Here is a 13,484-nt window from a genome sequence, read left to right on the forward strand (position 1 = left end):
ATGGGGCACCTGCCAGCAGGCCCCCACTTATGTCCCACTCATGCCTCCCACCACCCCCACCCCCCAGCACTGTGGGGCACCTGCCAGCAGGCCCCCACCCATGTCCCACTCATGCCTCCCACCACCCCCACCCCCCAGCACTGTGGGGCACCTGCCAGCAGGCCCCCACTTATGCCCCACTCATGTCTCCCACCACACCCACCCCCCAGCACTGTGGGGCACCTGCCAGCAGGCCCCCACTTATGTCCCACTCATGTCTCCCACCAACCCCACCCCCCAGCAGTCATGGGGCACCCTCCACCAGGCCCACACAGATGTTCCCCTGCCAATAGGAAATCACAATACAGATCCCAGGATCCCATGGGCAACCACATCCCACCCCATGTCACCCCAGTCCATACACACATCCAAGGTACACATCCATTCAAAAATCAAATACCCATTACATGATACATAACCAATGAGCAGTATGCGCATGAGTCCAAGTCCGTCAGACTCACACAATGGCAACACATGACTGTGAAAACCCAGATTGTGACAGTCAACAAACCAATGAGAGAAGTCCACACAATAGAATCAAAAGAACAATGTATTAAAATGTAAGAAGGAAAAAAAAAGAAACACCTAAATGAATACACAAAGTAACAGGTAAAAAACAAAAAAAATCTAATGAAAGGTGAAATCCAAAAGAACGGGTGCAAAGTCAATCAAAATGGAAATCAAAATCAAACACATTGCCCCATGGTCCAAATAATAAAATCGAAAATATCCACAAACTATGTACAAAGATGATTGTCCGGGTCCAATATCCCTAAAAACCATAAAATGAAACCTACCCAAAACCTAACTAATGCTAACTATATACAAAAAACGTGGGCCATTGTCCAATCAACCCAAATAATAAATAAAAATAAAGGAAACCTACTATCTACATAACTATATACAAAGGCGGTGGGCCAGTCCTGCGGCTCACTGAGAGATGTTATGGGCCAGGGCATCATCGAACTCCCTTTCTATCTCCCCGAGGCGTTCATCCTCAATGGCCCCGAGGGCCCGCAGGGCTGACGCAGTGTCCACCTCCAAGCCCCTGCGGATCTCCTCGAGCACTCGGCACGCCTCAGGGCCCTCTGCATGGAGTCCACCGCCCTGACCATAGCGAGCCGCCCCTCTTCTGCCCGCCGCCTCTCCGCATCTATTGCGTGGCCTAACCGCTGCCACACGGAAGACACATTCTGTCCAGGGTCCTCCTGCCCTCCAGCCGATGGCTGCCCCTCCGATGTTGATGGCCCCGAGCCATGACGCCTCCCACGTCGCTGCCGCTGCCTCTGCAGCCACTGCCTCTGCCAGCACGACGGCATCCAGGCTGATGGTATCCACCGACGCCGTCATGCACGTGCCCTGCCTGATGATGCCGGCACATCCACCACCTGCAGGGGTCCAGTTGCCATGGTGTCCACACCAGCTGGACCACCGACTCCCGACTGTGGCAGGGATGGGATCCCCACTGAGCCGGCTGCATTGGTCGGGGCAGGTCCACAGGGGGCCCTGGTGTCAACTGGGCCGGAAGACGGCAAGGAGAACGACCGGCGCATACTTTCCACAGAGGAGGAGATGCCCGACACATTGGCCATCACCTGCAGAAAACCCGCGGCAATGGCAGATCCCAACTGGGCCACGTCGGCACGGTGCTCTTCGTGATGATGTGCGTGCTCCTCCCGGGAAGCACGCACGTCATCACGAATGACCCCCGTGCACAACGCGACCCCAATCAGGACCTTTTCCATGCGCCCACGGGTCCCCTCGTCCGCAGGTGGAGGGGAGTCAGATGACATAGACACCCCCTCCACCTGCGGACAGGCCTGGGACGGGGCATCCATGCTGGTGCATGGTGGTGCACTCACAGGGTCAGGGACAGCGACATGCACAGGCACCTCCATGGCGACCTGTGCTGCCCCCTGCCCCTGGCCCTGGACTGCACCACTTGCACCAGCAGGGATGCCCCCACCAGGCCTCAGGTGTGCCTCAGTCTCGGCCGCCTCCTCCTCTGTAGAAACCACCAACCTGGATGGCTCCTTGCCCTCTTCCGCTGTAGCTGGCCCCTGTGGGGGCTCACCCACCCCTTCCGCCACAGCCGTGGGGGCATCCCCGCCGTCTACCTCCACAGCGCCGTCTCCGCCCTCTCCATCACTAGCCGCTGCATATAGGGAGACATAGAACACAAGCATCAGGGCACTGTACAATGGTCCCCTACACAGGAAGCAATATCAGATGACTGGCAATGGTAAAGTACACTTCTATCATGTCCCTCCACAACACATGGGTCAGGCAATACACACACGCAACACCCATGGTCCATGGCATGCACATCAACATACATGTCCACTGCACTCTTCTAAAGTACGATGTCATGGAACTCACATGCATCATTGGTCATGCAAATCACACGCACACACTTCACCTCTGTCACATCCATGTGGCCTCGTACATCACAAACACAGTGGATACAAGGATGATTAGGCAGCATCAGTGAATCTGTACAGTGTCACAGACATGTGTCATGCATCCATGCCATTCAAAAGTCACAGACATGCAGGTCAAGCACACCAACCTCGACACCATACATGTACCTGGCATCAGCATCCATCCCTCACCCACACCCATGTCCACGAACATACACTTGCATGCTCACATGTGTCCAATCTGCATAGGCCTCCTCAGGTTGCATAGCAACACATACAACAACCATGTGATCCACAAATTACTGGTCGCACATGCATCGCCATGACAACACTGCACACATACATGCCTACAAGGCCCATTCCACATATACAGCATCACACAACCAGCACACTGCAACATGCACTGTCTCACACAGCAATGCCTGCACACTTACCGCTCAACTCCAGACGGGTCTCCCTCTCAAGGACCTGGGAGTGGAGCGCTGGGTGTATGCGTGCCAGGACCCTCATTTGGATCGAACTCATGTGGCCCCGGCCCCCCTCCACGAGGCGCCGGGCCTTTGAGAGGGTCCTGGACCTGCAGTCCTCCCAACGCTTCCTGACATGTCGGTTGTCGCGGACTGCCACCCCCTCCGCGTTGATGGCAGTCACGATGTCGTCCCAGATCCGAGTCCGTCCTTCATAGTTGGCGCGGCTACTTCCGAAGAGGGCATCATACTGCCCCAGGACTCGCTCCACCAGGACCCCAACCTCGGTGACACTGAAGCTGGGGCCCCTCTGCTTCTCTGGCTGGGGGTTGCCAGTGGTGCCAGATGTTTCAGTGCCCGACATGGCAACCCCAGAGGCAGGAGTGGGTGGGCAACTTGGTCCTGGGGCTGGGCTGTGGAGTGGTGTTCTTCCAGTCGGGAGTCTTCAGTTCCAGCAGGGGTGGACACAGCAACTGTACGCCTGCAGATGGCTGATGTGCAGGCACCAAATGGCAGGGCACGGTGGCAGCAGGCAGGCAGGCAGGCAGCAGCAGATGGCACGTGGGAGGCTGCTCGGGGCACTGGGGGGCAGTAACTCGGCCTTCTGGGCAGGAGCGTGGTCTTCCGTGTGTGAACGCGTGGCCAGCTTGATACGGAGTGAATTGGCACGTGAAAATCATGCACGTCTGCGTGGAATCCGAGGAAAGGCCCTCAGCGCGTAAGCACGTCAGCACGCGTACGCGATTTCATTGGTCCAAAGGGCCAGGCGCGTAAGCGCGCCTATGACGCACGGGTGTTTCCCAACCCACGTGAAAAAAATACACGTGCCGCGCGAGCGCGTTAGCACGCGTACGCGATTTCATTGGTCCAAAGGGCCAGGCGCGTAAGCGCGCCTATGACGCACGGGTGTTTCCCAACCCACGTGAAAAAAATAGACGTGCCGCGCGAGCGCGTCAGCACACGTACGCGATTTCATTGGTCCAAAGGGCCAGGCGCGTAAGCGCGCCTATGACGCACGGGTGTTTCCCAACCCACGTGAAAAAAATACACGTGCCGCGCGAGCGCGTCAGCACGCGTACGCGATTTCATTGGTCCAAAGGGCCAGGCGCGTAAGCGCGCCTATGACGCACGGGTGTTTCCCAACCCACGTGAAAAAAATACACGTGCCGCGCGAGCGCGTCAGCACGCGTACCCGATTTCATTGGTCCAAAGGCACACAGCGAGTAATCGCATATTCAACAGCGCGCGTGAAAAACGCCCGGTTACCATTTACATCTGAATACAATTCCAATATTAATAAAGTACATTTAACCTGGTAAACCTCGAGCATGTAGTCACACACGCTCGGCCACGACACGTGCAAAATTACAACAGGCAATACGGAAAGACGTACGCCTGCAGGAAGCAGGCGTACGTGACCCGGCACGTGTAAATATTCACGTGAAAACATCCTACAAGCTCAGTGCAAAGATGAACATACCGTTCCTAGCAGCAGTGGCTGTGGGTTACCAAAGGAGGAGGAGGAGGAGAGTCAGGGCCAGAATTTTCTCACCCAGAACCAGCCTATTCGGGATGCCTGATGACCAGGTGTATGGGAGGTACAGGTTTCCAGCACACATCATACTGGACCTGGTCAGTGAGTGGGAGGATGACCTCACATCACCCACCCTGTGCTCCCAAGCACTCAGCCCCCTGCAGAAGGTCCTGAATGTACTGCACTTCTTGGGCACTGGATCCTTTCAGCGGACAAGTGCCATAGTGGGTGGTGTGTCACAGGCCACGCAGTCACGCTGTCTACACCAGGTCTTGAACATCATCACTGCACGGCCATCAGTCCGCAGGCACATATATCTCCCCAGGACTCCTGCAGAAAGGCGGGCGTGCATCCAGGAATTCTATGGTGTGGCTCAATTCCCCAAAGTGCTTGGTGCAATTGACTGCACCCATGTGGCTCTACGTCCCCCCAGGGCAACAGAGCACATCTATAGAAACCGCAAGCACTGGCATTCCATCAACGTGCAAGTTGTATGCAATGCCAAGGGAATCATCACATCAGTATATGCCAACTATCCCGGGTCCACCCACGACAGCTTCATCTACAGAATGTCTACCCTAAGCCGGGACCTAGAGGCTGGCCGGCATGGAGATACATGGCTGCTTGGTGAGCATGAATGCCACTGCACATGCATGCATGTCAGATACAGGGTCATGTCACAACACCACTAATGATACCCATCACCACCTCCGCAGGGGACAGTGCCTACCCTATCAGCCCCCACATGATGACCCCAATCCGGAACCCCACCACGCCACCCGAGGTAAGGTACAACACAGCCCACATTGCAACACGGGGCATAGTGGAGCGCACATTCGGAGTGCTGAAGTCACGCTTTCGCTCCCTTGACCGTTCTGGCGGGCAGCTGTTATATGCTCCCCCACTAGTGTGCAGGATCATAGTGGCAGCATGTGTCCTGCACAACGTTGCAACACGCCGGGGCCTGCCCGTGGACCTGGTGGTGCCCCCACATCCACAACCACATGCACGCCCGCTGCGCATGGGAGGGGAAAGGGCACGGGGGGAGGCAGCCCGTACGCAACTGGTGGCCAACTTCTTCACCTAGGAATCACAGTGCTGGCTAGTGCACACTGCTCTGGCACATACCATCTGACGATCAATGATGACACTACCTGACAATGTCACAAAATTTCTTGACAATAAACTGTCAGAAACACATCAGCCTGAGATTGTTAACATGGAAGTGTCACTATGTGTGCACCCCTACCTACACATACACCAGCAATGTATAACTATGAAAAGACACAACTCCATTCATCAAATATGCATTGGCACAGGCGAATTGCTACATGACAACATTGCCATGTCACCCAATCCCTTCACAGTCCCGCCACAGAGGACACCATGTCATGGTATGTGAGAGCAAACAAACTGACCCTCACAACATGACACCGGTGTCACAAATTGCAGTGCCCCAAATGGAACATAGCCGCACTTGAACAGCTAACCGTGATGGAGGCACTACTACACACCTGTGTAAGAGTCATTTCAATCAAATTACACACCAACCCACCCTGAAGCCCACCAAAACAAGACACAATGCATGTAATCAATGGTAGTCTCAATACCTGATTGTGCTGGTATGTCCACACCGTCCAGATGTACAGTGATGGCGCCACGCAAAAGTGTCACTGCACATCTACCGACATGTAGTCTGACTCCAGAGAGTATGCCCGTGTGAAGAACTGTGTGAAATACCTGCAAAACATGAGTAACATATGTAAGTTGAGGCACATATCAAACCATCATGCATAGTTAGGTGCAACAACAATGTACACTATGAATGTCTACACAGTATTGACTATGGACTGCCCAACAGCTCATGGGAGTCCAATGTCACCGTGTAATTTGCTGTCACTTGGGCACACCCTTTGCAAGCCCATGGAAACGGAAGCAGGAGGGGTGTGGATGTCAGGTACCCAAGCATCGAAACCAAACTCAGGACAAGCCTGCATGTGCCCAGCCACAATACAGTGTATGTCCAGGTACCCACACAAGGCAACACACTTGAAAAAGAAAAATATGATAAGAAAAAATGGCCATGAAAGGGCCGGCGGGGAGGGGGGGGCCACCTATGAGGTCCGAGGACAGGATGCACGCCACAATCCACCTGTGTGGATCATGGGAAATAAAAACACCCCATAGGCTCGTGGCCCACACGGCTACTCTGTTGTGGGAGATGAGTCGCTATCGCTCTGGCCAGACCCTGCAGCTGACTCAGGAGGTGGGGGAGCTGCCTCAGAAGATGGTGTGACAATGGGAGGCAGCCCACGCAAAGCCAGAGTTTGCTCCTCCATGGATGACCTGACCTCCGCACGAGTTGCCTGCATCTTGGCCGAGAGTGTCCGTGTCAGACGCTCCAGCTGCTCCTCTGTCCTTCTATGGGATGAAGCCTCAAGCTCCAACAGGGTCGACCTGAGATGATGGAATTCTTCCCTCAGGCCTTCCCTGTGGCGCTGGGACTCCATGGAAAGTGATTCCCGCAGAGTCGCCAGTCCCGCCCGCCTGTCCATGTTGGACGCCAACATGTCCTCCCTGTGTGCCTGGCAGATGGACTCTGTAGCCTGCTCCAGTCGCTCCATCAGCCTTTCTGGGGGGACAATGGAAGTGGCCACCCTATCCATGGCCTGTGCAATCATCTCGGATGATGCTGCCTGTTGGGTGGCCATACCGTAGATGGATTGCTCCCAAGCGGTATTGCCAGGTGGCATACGGCCACCACGTTGGCGGGCACCACACCTGCCTGGGGCAAGGCGGACTGCGCCTTGCTGTGCCGGCAAAGCCTCAGGCTGCAGGACTGCATTCCCTCTCTGATCTGCAGCCCCAGGAACAGGATCAGAGATTGTGTGGTGTGGCCCTGCATCCGTAACCACCGGAGGCTGAGCTGCCGACACTGACATCCCCATTGAGGGCAATAACCCAGCTGCAGGTGGGTCGGACAGAGGAGATTCTCTCCCAAGAACACTCACCTGCGACTGCACATAGGTGTCATCCTCCGAGTCTACACCTGAATACTGCTCGGGGGAGGAACCCCCAGAGACACCCCTCGACAGCACGACCTGCAGCACTTGTGGGTTTTCACCCACAAACACACCACGTCCCTCACTTGTGGAAGGTCAGCCCGGGTTGCCCTCCTGGGACGGCTCCACCACCACATCCCCAGCATCAACAAGTGCGTCGTCCCCTGCAAAGACATGAAAGAGAGAAATGGAAACAGGCATTAGCACCATGGCATACAACAAGGGCTGATGAACAACAGAGCCAGTAGTTCAATGACACATGTCCCACATGACTGGGAAACCTCCTAGGCATTCACCATCACTGGGTCTGGAGGGGAGGCTCAGGGCACACAATGATGACACAGAGAATGGAGAGCAACGCCTGCTCCCCATGCTGCCTAGCACTGGCATCACACATTGGCCGGTGATTGCCATGTCAAATGCACATGCCATCACACACATGGCATGTGACATAGCCACCAAGTGAAGAGGGAGAGGAGGGCAACTAATTTGGATTTTGGCCACTCTGGTCCTGACATTGCTTCATCACATCAAGAAGTTAACATGTTGGACATGGATCTGCTAGTCCCAATTGGCCACGATGCACAGTGCCTTGTCAACATCAACAAAATGCAGTAAACAATGAGATTCCACCTCCCCATCACCTGTAATGGATTCATATAGCATTCGTGAAGCACCTGTACAGAAATGTATGAAGGTACAGCGGAGCACTGAGGGGTGGTGGGGCAGAAGGGGATGCCATTCAACAATCCTACTGGTGCTGGTGTCATTCATGTAACGCAAGTGCAGAGGTGGGTGGCACAATGAAGTGCAAGGGGAAGTTGCGGCTGGAAGTGCTGTACAAGGTAAGTAGGACTTAACGTCGAGGGCAGATGGTGGTAGGCGCAGACAAGTGCTGGGGGGTGGCCTATAGGGGTACAGAGACAGTCATGCAGTGCTGTGGGCTCGGAGGGGACAGGGGAGGTACACACTGCATCTGGCTCGGCAAGGTCCTTGCAGATTTCAATGTGTCCTGCAGAGTTGTCTGATGCCGCAGATATGTGCCCTTGGATTGGGGCTCTCATCTTGGTGAGAAGGGTGAGACGCTATTGCCTTTGGAGCAGGCGGCAGGCCAGTTTGCCAGAGGATGAGCATGATGCAGGCCATTTCCTCTCTGCCACCCGGCACCTGTGTTTTGGGTTCACAAGATCCGAGTCATGCCAGGAGTCAGCATTGGCATGGGGCTTCAGGCGGATTGTCATGACCGTGGCAAAGACATCCAGTGTACCTGACAGAGTGGAGCATGGAGTGGGCCCTGTCAGGATGGGAGTGAGCCTAAGGGGGAGCTGGATGGGGGGGAGATTTTGGCAGCATAAGCCTCGACTGACACACACTTCATGGGTTGGAATACCAAGAAGGTGTGTGACAGTGGTGAGGGTGGCTTTGCCTGTGGGGTGGTGAGGGTGAGGTGGGAGGAGAGGAGAAAGTGATCACTCCAGGAGAGAGGAGTGCAGAGAGGGATGGAGAGGGGAAGGTCAGATGAGATCAGAGCATCAAGAGTGTGCCCTGCAGAATGAGTAGGGACAGACGGGAGTTTAGAGGGTGATAGGGAGTTGCTGAGGTCACGGAAAAGTCACGTGGGGGGGACAACAAGCATGCAGGTGGATGCGTACATCACCAAGGAAGAGGATTTCAGTGTCTGGGGACATGAGTGAGGAGGAGAGGTGAGGCCACTCGGAAAGGAAGTAGTACATTTGACCAGTTTTCCGATACACAGTACGCACAGTTTATGAATGTCGAGGTGAGATGGAGAGAGACGTCACACAAGCCATTCCAGAGGGGAGTAGGTCTACGTAGGAGTGACAGTGGCAGGAATACCCTCAGGGAAGGCAAGGGCACACCCCCCCCTGCACAGTAGTGCCGGGCCAAGGAGAGGATCTCCTGAACGTCAGGTAGGAGTGTGTCAAAGATGCAGACAGAGCTGGCCGTCAGACATGTTTCCATGAGACCAAGGATGTCAAGGTGCATTACCTCATGTAAGTGACATATATTGGAGGAATGCCTGATGCAGCGGCAGAGTAAGGAGTGTAAATGTGGAGGAGGTTGACAGCCTTGTAGGACTTACGGGGAGTGCTACAGATCAGAGGTGCAGCATGTGTAGGAGTTGGAGTGGGAGGCGGAGAAGGATCATGGGAGGGTGCAGGGAGGCAGTGCAGGATAGATGAGGAGAGAGGAGGGGGGACAGCAGGAGAGGAAAGGAAGTTGATGAGATGTGGGTAGCATTTGTCAAGGAGAATAAGGTTGGCCTGAGGGCCTTGGACTGAGATGCTCCCATTACCATACACATCAATTGTGGCCTCTGAGGATTGGAAGGAGGCCAAGAGTACACCCCAACGGGTCACACCATTGATGGTGGAAGAGGAGCAAGGAGAGAGGACTGGGACCATGTGAAGGGTCCATGGGACAGGCAAAGGCATGTATGAGCAGATGTCAGTGAGAGTTAACCTTGAGTAGGCTCAGATGTACTTGTCAGCAATAGGGTGGGTCGCATTGGAGGGCAGGGTGCCCTCATTTGACTGTTTGCAAGCAGGTGTCGTGAGTAGGGCACGATGGTCTGAACAGTAGAAGTCAGGGAAGATAGACCATGAAGAGCAGCATGGAGTGTGAGGGAATGGGGCTTGAAACCAGACGGAACAAGAGCACACAGGTAGGAGGTGGGTGTCAAGGCAAATTCCAGAGTATGACAGCATGTTGAGTGCCATGTATATACAGAGGACGCATTAGCATGTGGTATCATTGCATGTCAGGCATGTGACGATGGAACTTGAATGGCTGGGGGAAAGTGTAGGAATGGTATGTAAGACATAAGATGAATAGACAGGGGAGAATGAGCAACAATGTCGTGACAAAATGACAATTCAAGGGGAACTTCCATGGTGTAGGGCCATATGTGCACTGTTGGCAGTAGGGATAGTGCTGTGGGCACATGGTGTTGCACTGAACATACTGGATGAGGCACATGGGTGACACTATCAACTCTGCCACACACCCCCTTGACAGGCACCCAACATGAAGGCTTCGCACACACACCATGCACATGGATATAACACACATGCATGTGCACTCACCGGATGATGCCTCGTAATCAGGGAGATCTCCCACACCTTGGAGTTGTCCCTCGGTGACGTAGGATCCAGCTACGGACTCGTGTGGTGTGAGTTCTATTTCCTGTGCTGGGGACCCACCTCCAGTCACCAAGGTTGCGGCATGACTTGAGGCCAGCTTATCCTTTGCCCTGCGCTTAAGGTCATTCCAGCGCTTCTGGCAATCACTAGCTGTGCGCCTCACTACTCCAAGGGCACTTATTTTGTCAGCAATGGTCTGCCAGTGTGCCTGGCGTCTGGCATGTGTGGTCTTGGACCCTGCAACGATGACCATTTCCCTATCATGGTCTGACACATACTGAACAAGTGCATTCAGTTTGGCGTCTGTGAAGCTGGGCTTCCTTGATGGGCCAGACTGTGCAGCCGTGCCTGGGGCATCAGCCTGTGCCGGACGTGCACTCTTCCTCTTCCGCTTGGAAGGGGGTGGGGATCCAGAGTGTCCTACGCCGCTGTGGACACTAGGGGCAGGAGCCGTGGTGGACTCAGTACTGGGTGTGTGGGATTGCACACTCAGCATGGGAGTAGGTGCAGGCATTGGGGGTAGAGGGATAGGGTCAGGCCTGATCTGAGGTGCATGAACTAGGACCGACACAGTCTTGGCAGGGTGTATGAGAGGTGGGGTGGATGGAGCCACACCCTGCCCACGGGGGGCAGCAGATGACCTATCTGGCATAGATGCGCGTGTCCTGATGACACCAATGTGCACCGGTGCACGTGCAGTGGACCTGCTGACCTGGATGTCAGCGATGGAGTCACCCTCGGACAGGTCTGGTGCCACAATGGGCTGGTCCAACAAGGGCTGATCAGGGTTGGTATCAGCCACATGACCCTCAACCTGGGGGGGGGGGCATGGGTGTCCCTGACTGGTCCTCCAGACTGGGGGGGACAGGGGCACCCTGCAAGTCACAACCACGTCCCCTAGTGGATCCTCCACGGCCACCACGTGTGGCTCGGCCACCTTTGCCACCCTTACGGATTGCACGCCTCCCAACCATGGCACTGATGTTATTGTGCGTATGGGAGTGGGTGTGCACAATTGTCCTGGGCAATTGGGTGTCAAAGGGGTTGGGTACCAGATGGTATTCGTACCCTAGTGCAGTGGCAAGGCTATATGACACCCCTGGGGAAAGATGACGGGTCACGCAACGCACAGGCACCCCAAAAAAGTTAAGGAATGTGCACGATACCCCTCCTAGACCACGTGTGCGTATAAAAAACCCTGCACTACGCTGTGGCATCCAGTAACACAAGAATGAACGTATGCGTGTCACACGCAGCCTAGATTGACCTCTGAAGAGGTACGTGACACACGGGGCAAGCACAGATGATAGATGCGTGCGCAACTCACCGTCTGCCAGGGAGAAATGCGTCAAAAAGACGCGCGTGTGCGCGTTGGCAACACCCCCGCCAAAAGAAGAATGGGACGCTGTCTGAGGAGACAGGACAACAGTAGAAGGGAACGCTGTGTGAGGAAACAGGCCCAGGAAAAAGAGCAGAAGAGAAAAAGCTGTCAGAGGTAACAGGGAGTACGACCTTTGAACGCCGTGAAGTAAACCGCGTGTCAACTGACAAGAAGTACAGAATACACCAACTCGCTCTCCACGAAAAGCACATACAAGGAAATGGCGTTCTACATGTACCTTTTATGCAGGCCCACAGGTCCTGCGTCACTTCCGCGTGTAGGCGCTGAAGGGCCAGCCTCCAATCACACGCATTGACACTGGCTTGTGTTTCTTTCACGCGGGATGGGAAACGGCCGTGCGTTATAGACGCGCTTACGCGCCTGGCCCTTTGGACCAATCACGCGGGTTGGGAAACGGCCGTGCGTTATAGACGCGCTTACGCGCCTGGCCCTTTGGACCAATGAGATCGCGTACGCGTGCTGACGCGCTCGCGCGGGAGGTTTATTTTTTCACGCGGGTTGGGAAACGGCCGTGCGTTGTAGACGCGCTTATGCGCCTGGCCCTTTGGACCAATCACGCGGGTTGGGAAACGGCCGTGCGTTATAGACGCGCTTACGCGCCTGGCCCTTTGGACCAATGAGATCGCGTACGCGTGCTGACGCGCTCGCGCGGGAGGTTTATTTTTTCACGCGGGTTGGGAAACGGCCGTGCGTTGTAGACGTGCTTACGCGCCTGGCCCTTTGGACCAATCACGCGGGTTGGGAAACGGCCGTGCGTTATAGACGCGCTTACGCGCCTGGCCCTTTGGACCAATCACGCGGGTTGGGAAACGGCCGTGCGTTATAGACGCGCTTACGCGCCTGGCCCTTTGGACCAATGAAATCGCGTACGCGTGCTGACATGCTTACGCGGCCTTTCCTTGGATTCCACGCAGACGTGCATGATTTTCACGTGCCAATTCACTCCATATCAAGCTGGCCACGCGTTCACACACGGAAGACCACGCTCCTGCCCCGAAGGCCGGAATCCTGCCCCCCAGAGCCCCGAGCACGCTCCCACCTGCCATCTGCTGCTGCCTGACTGCCTGCTGCCCACGTGCCCTGCTGTTTGCTACCTGCACATCAGCCAGGGGTGCAGTTGCTGTGACCACCCCTGCTGGAACCAAAGACTCCCGACAGCCGTACCATCGCTCCACAGCCCAGCCCCAGGACCCAGTTGCCCACCCACTCCTGCCTCTGGGGTTGCCATGTCAGGGAGCACAACATCTGGCACGACTGGCAACCCCCGGCCAGGGAGGCAGAGGGGCACCAGCTTCAGTGCCACCGAAGTTGGTGTCCTGGTGGAGCGAGTCCTGGGGCAGTATGATGCCCTCTACGGACGGATGCGCCTCGACAAGGAAGGACGGACCAGGATCTG

The sequence above is a fragment of the Ambystoma mexicanum genome, chromosome 7q (genome assembly GCF_040938575.1).
Source record: "Ambystoma mexicanum isolate Mex_15411 chromosome 7q, UKY_AmexF1_1, whole genome shotgun sequence".
Taxonomy (NCBI): Eukaryota; Metazoa; Chordata; class Amphibia; order Caudata; family Ambystomatidae; genus Ambystoma; species Ambystoma mexicanum.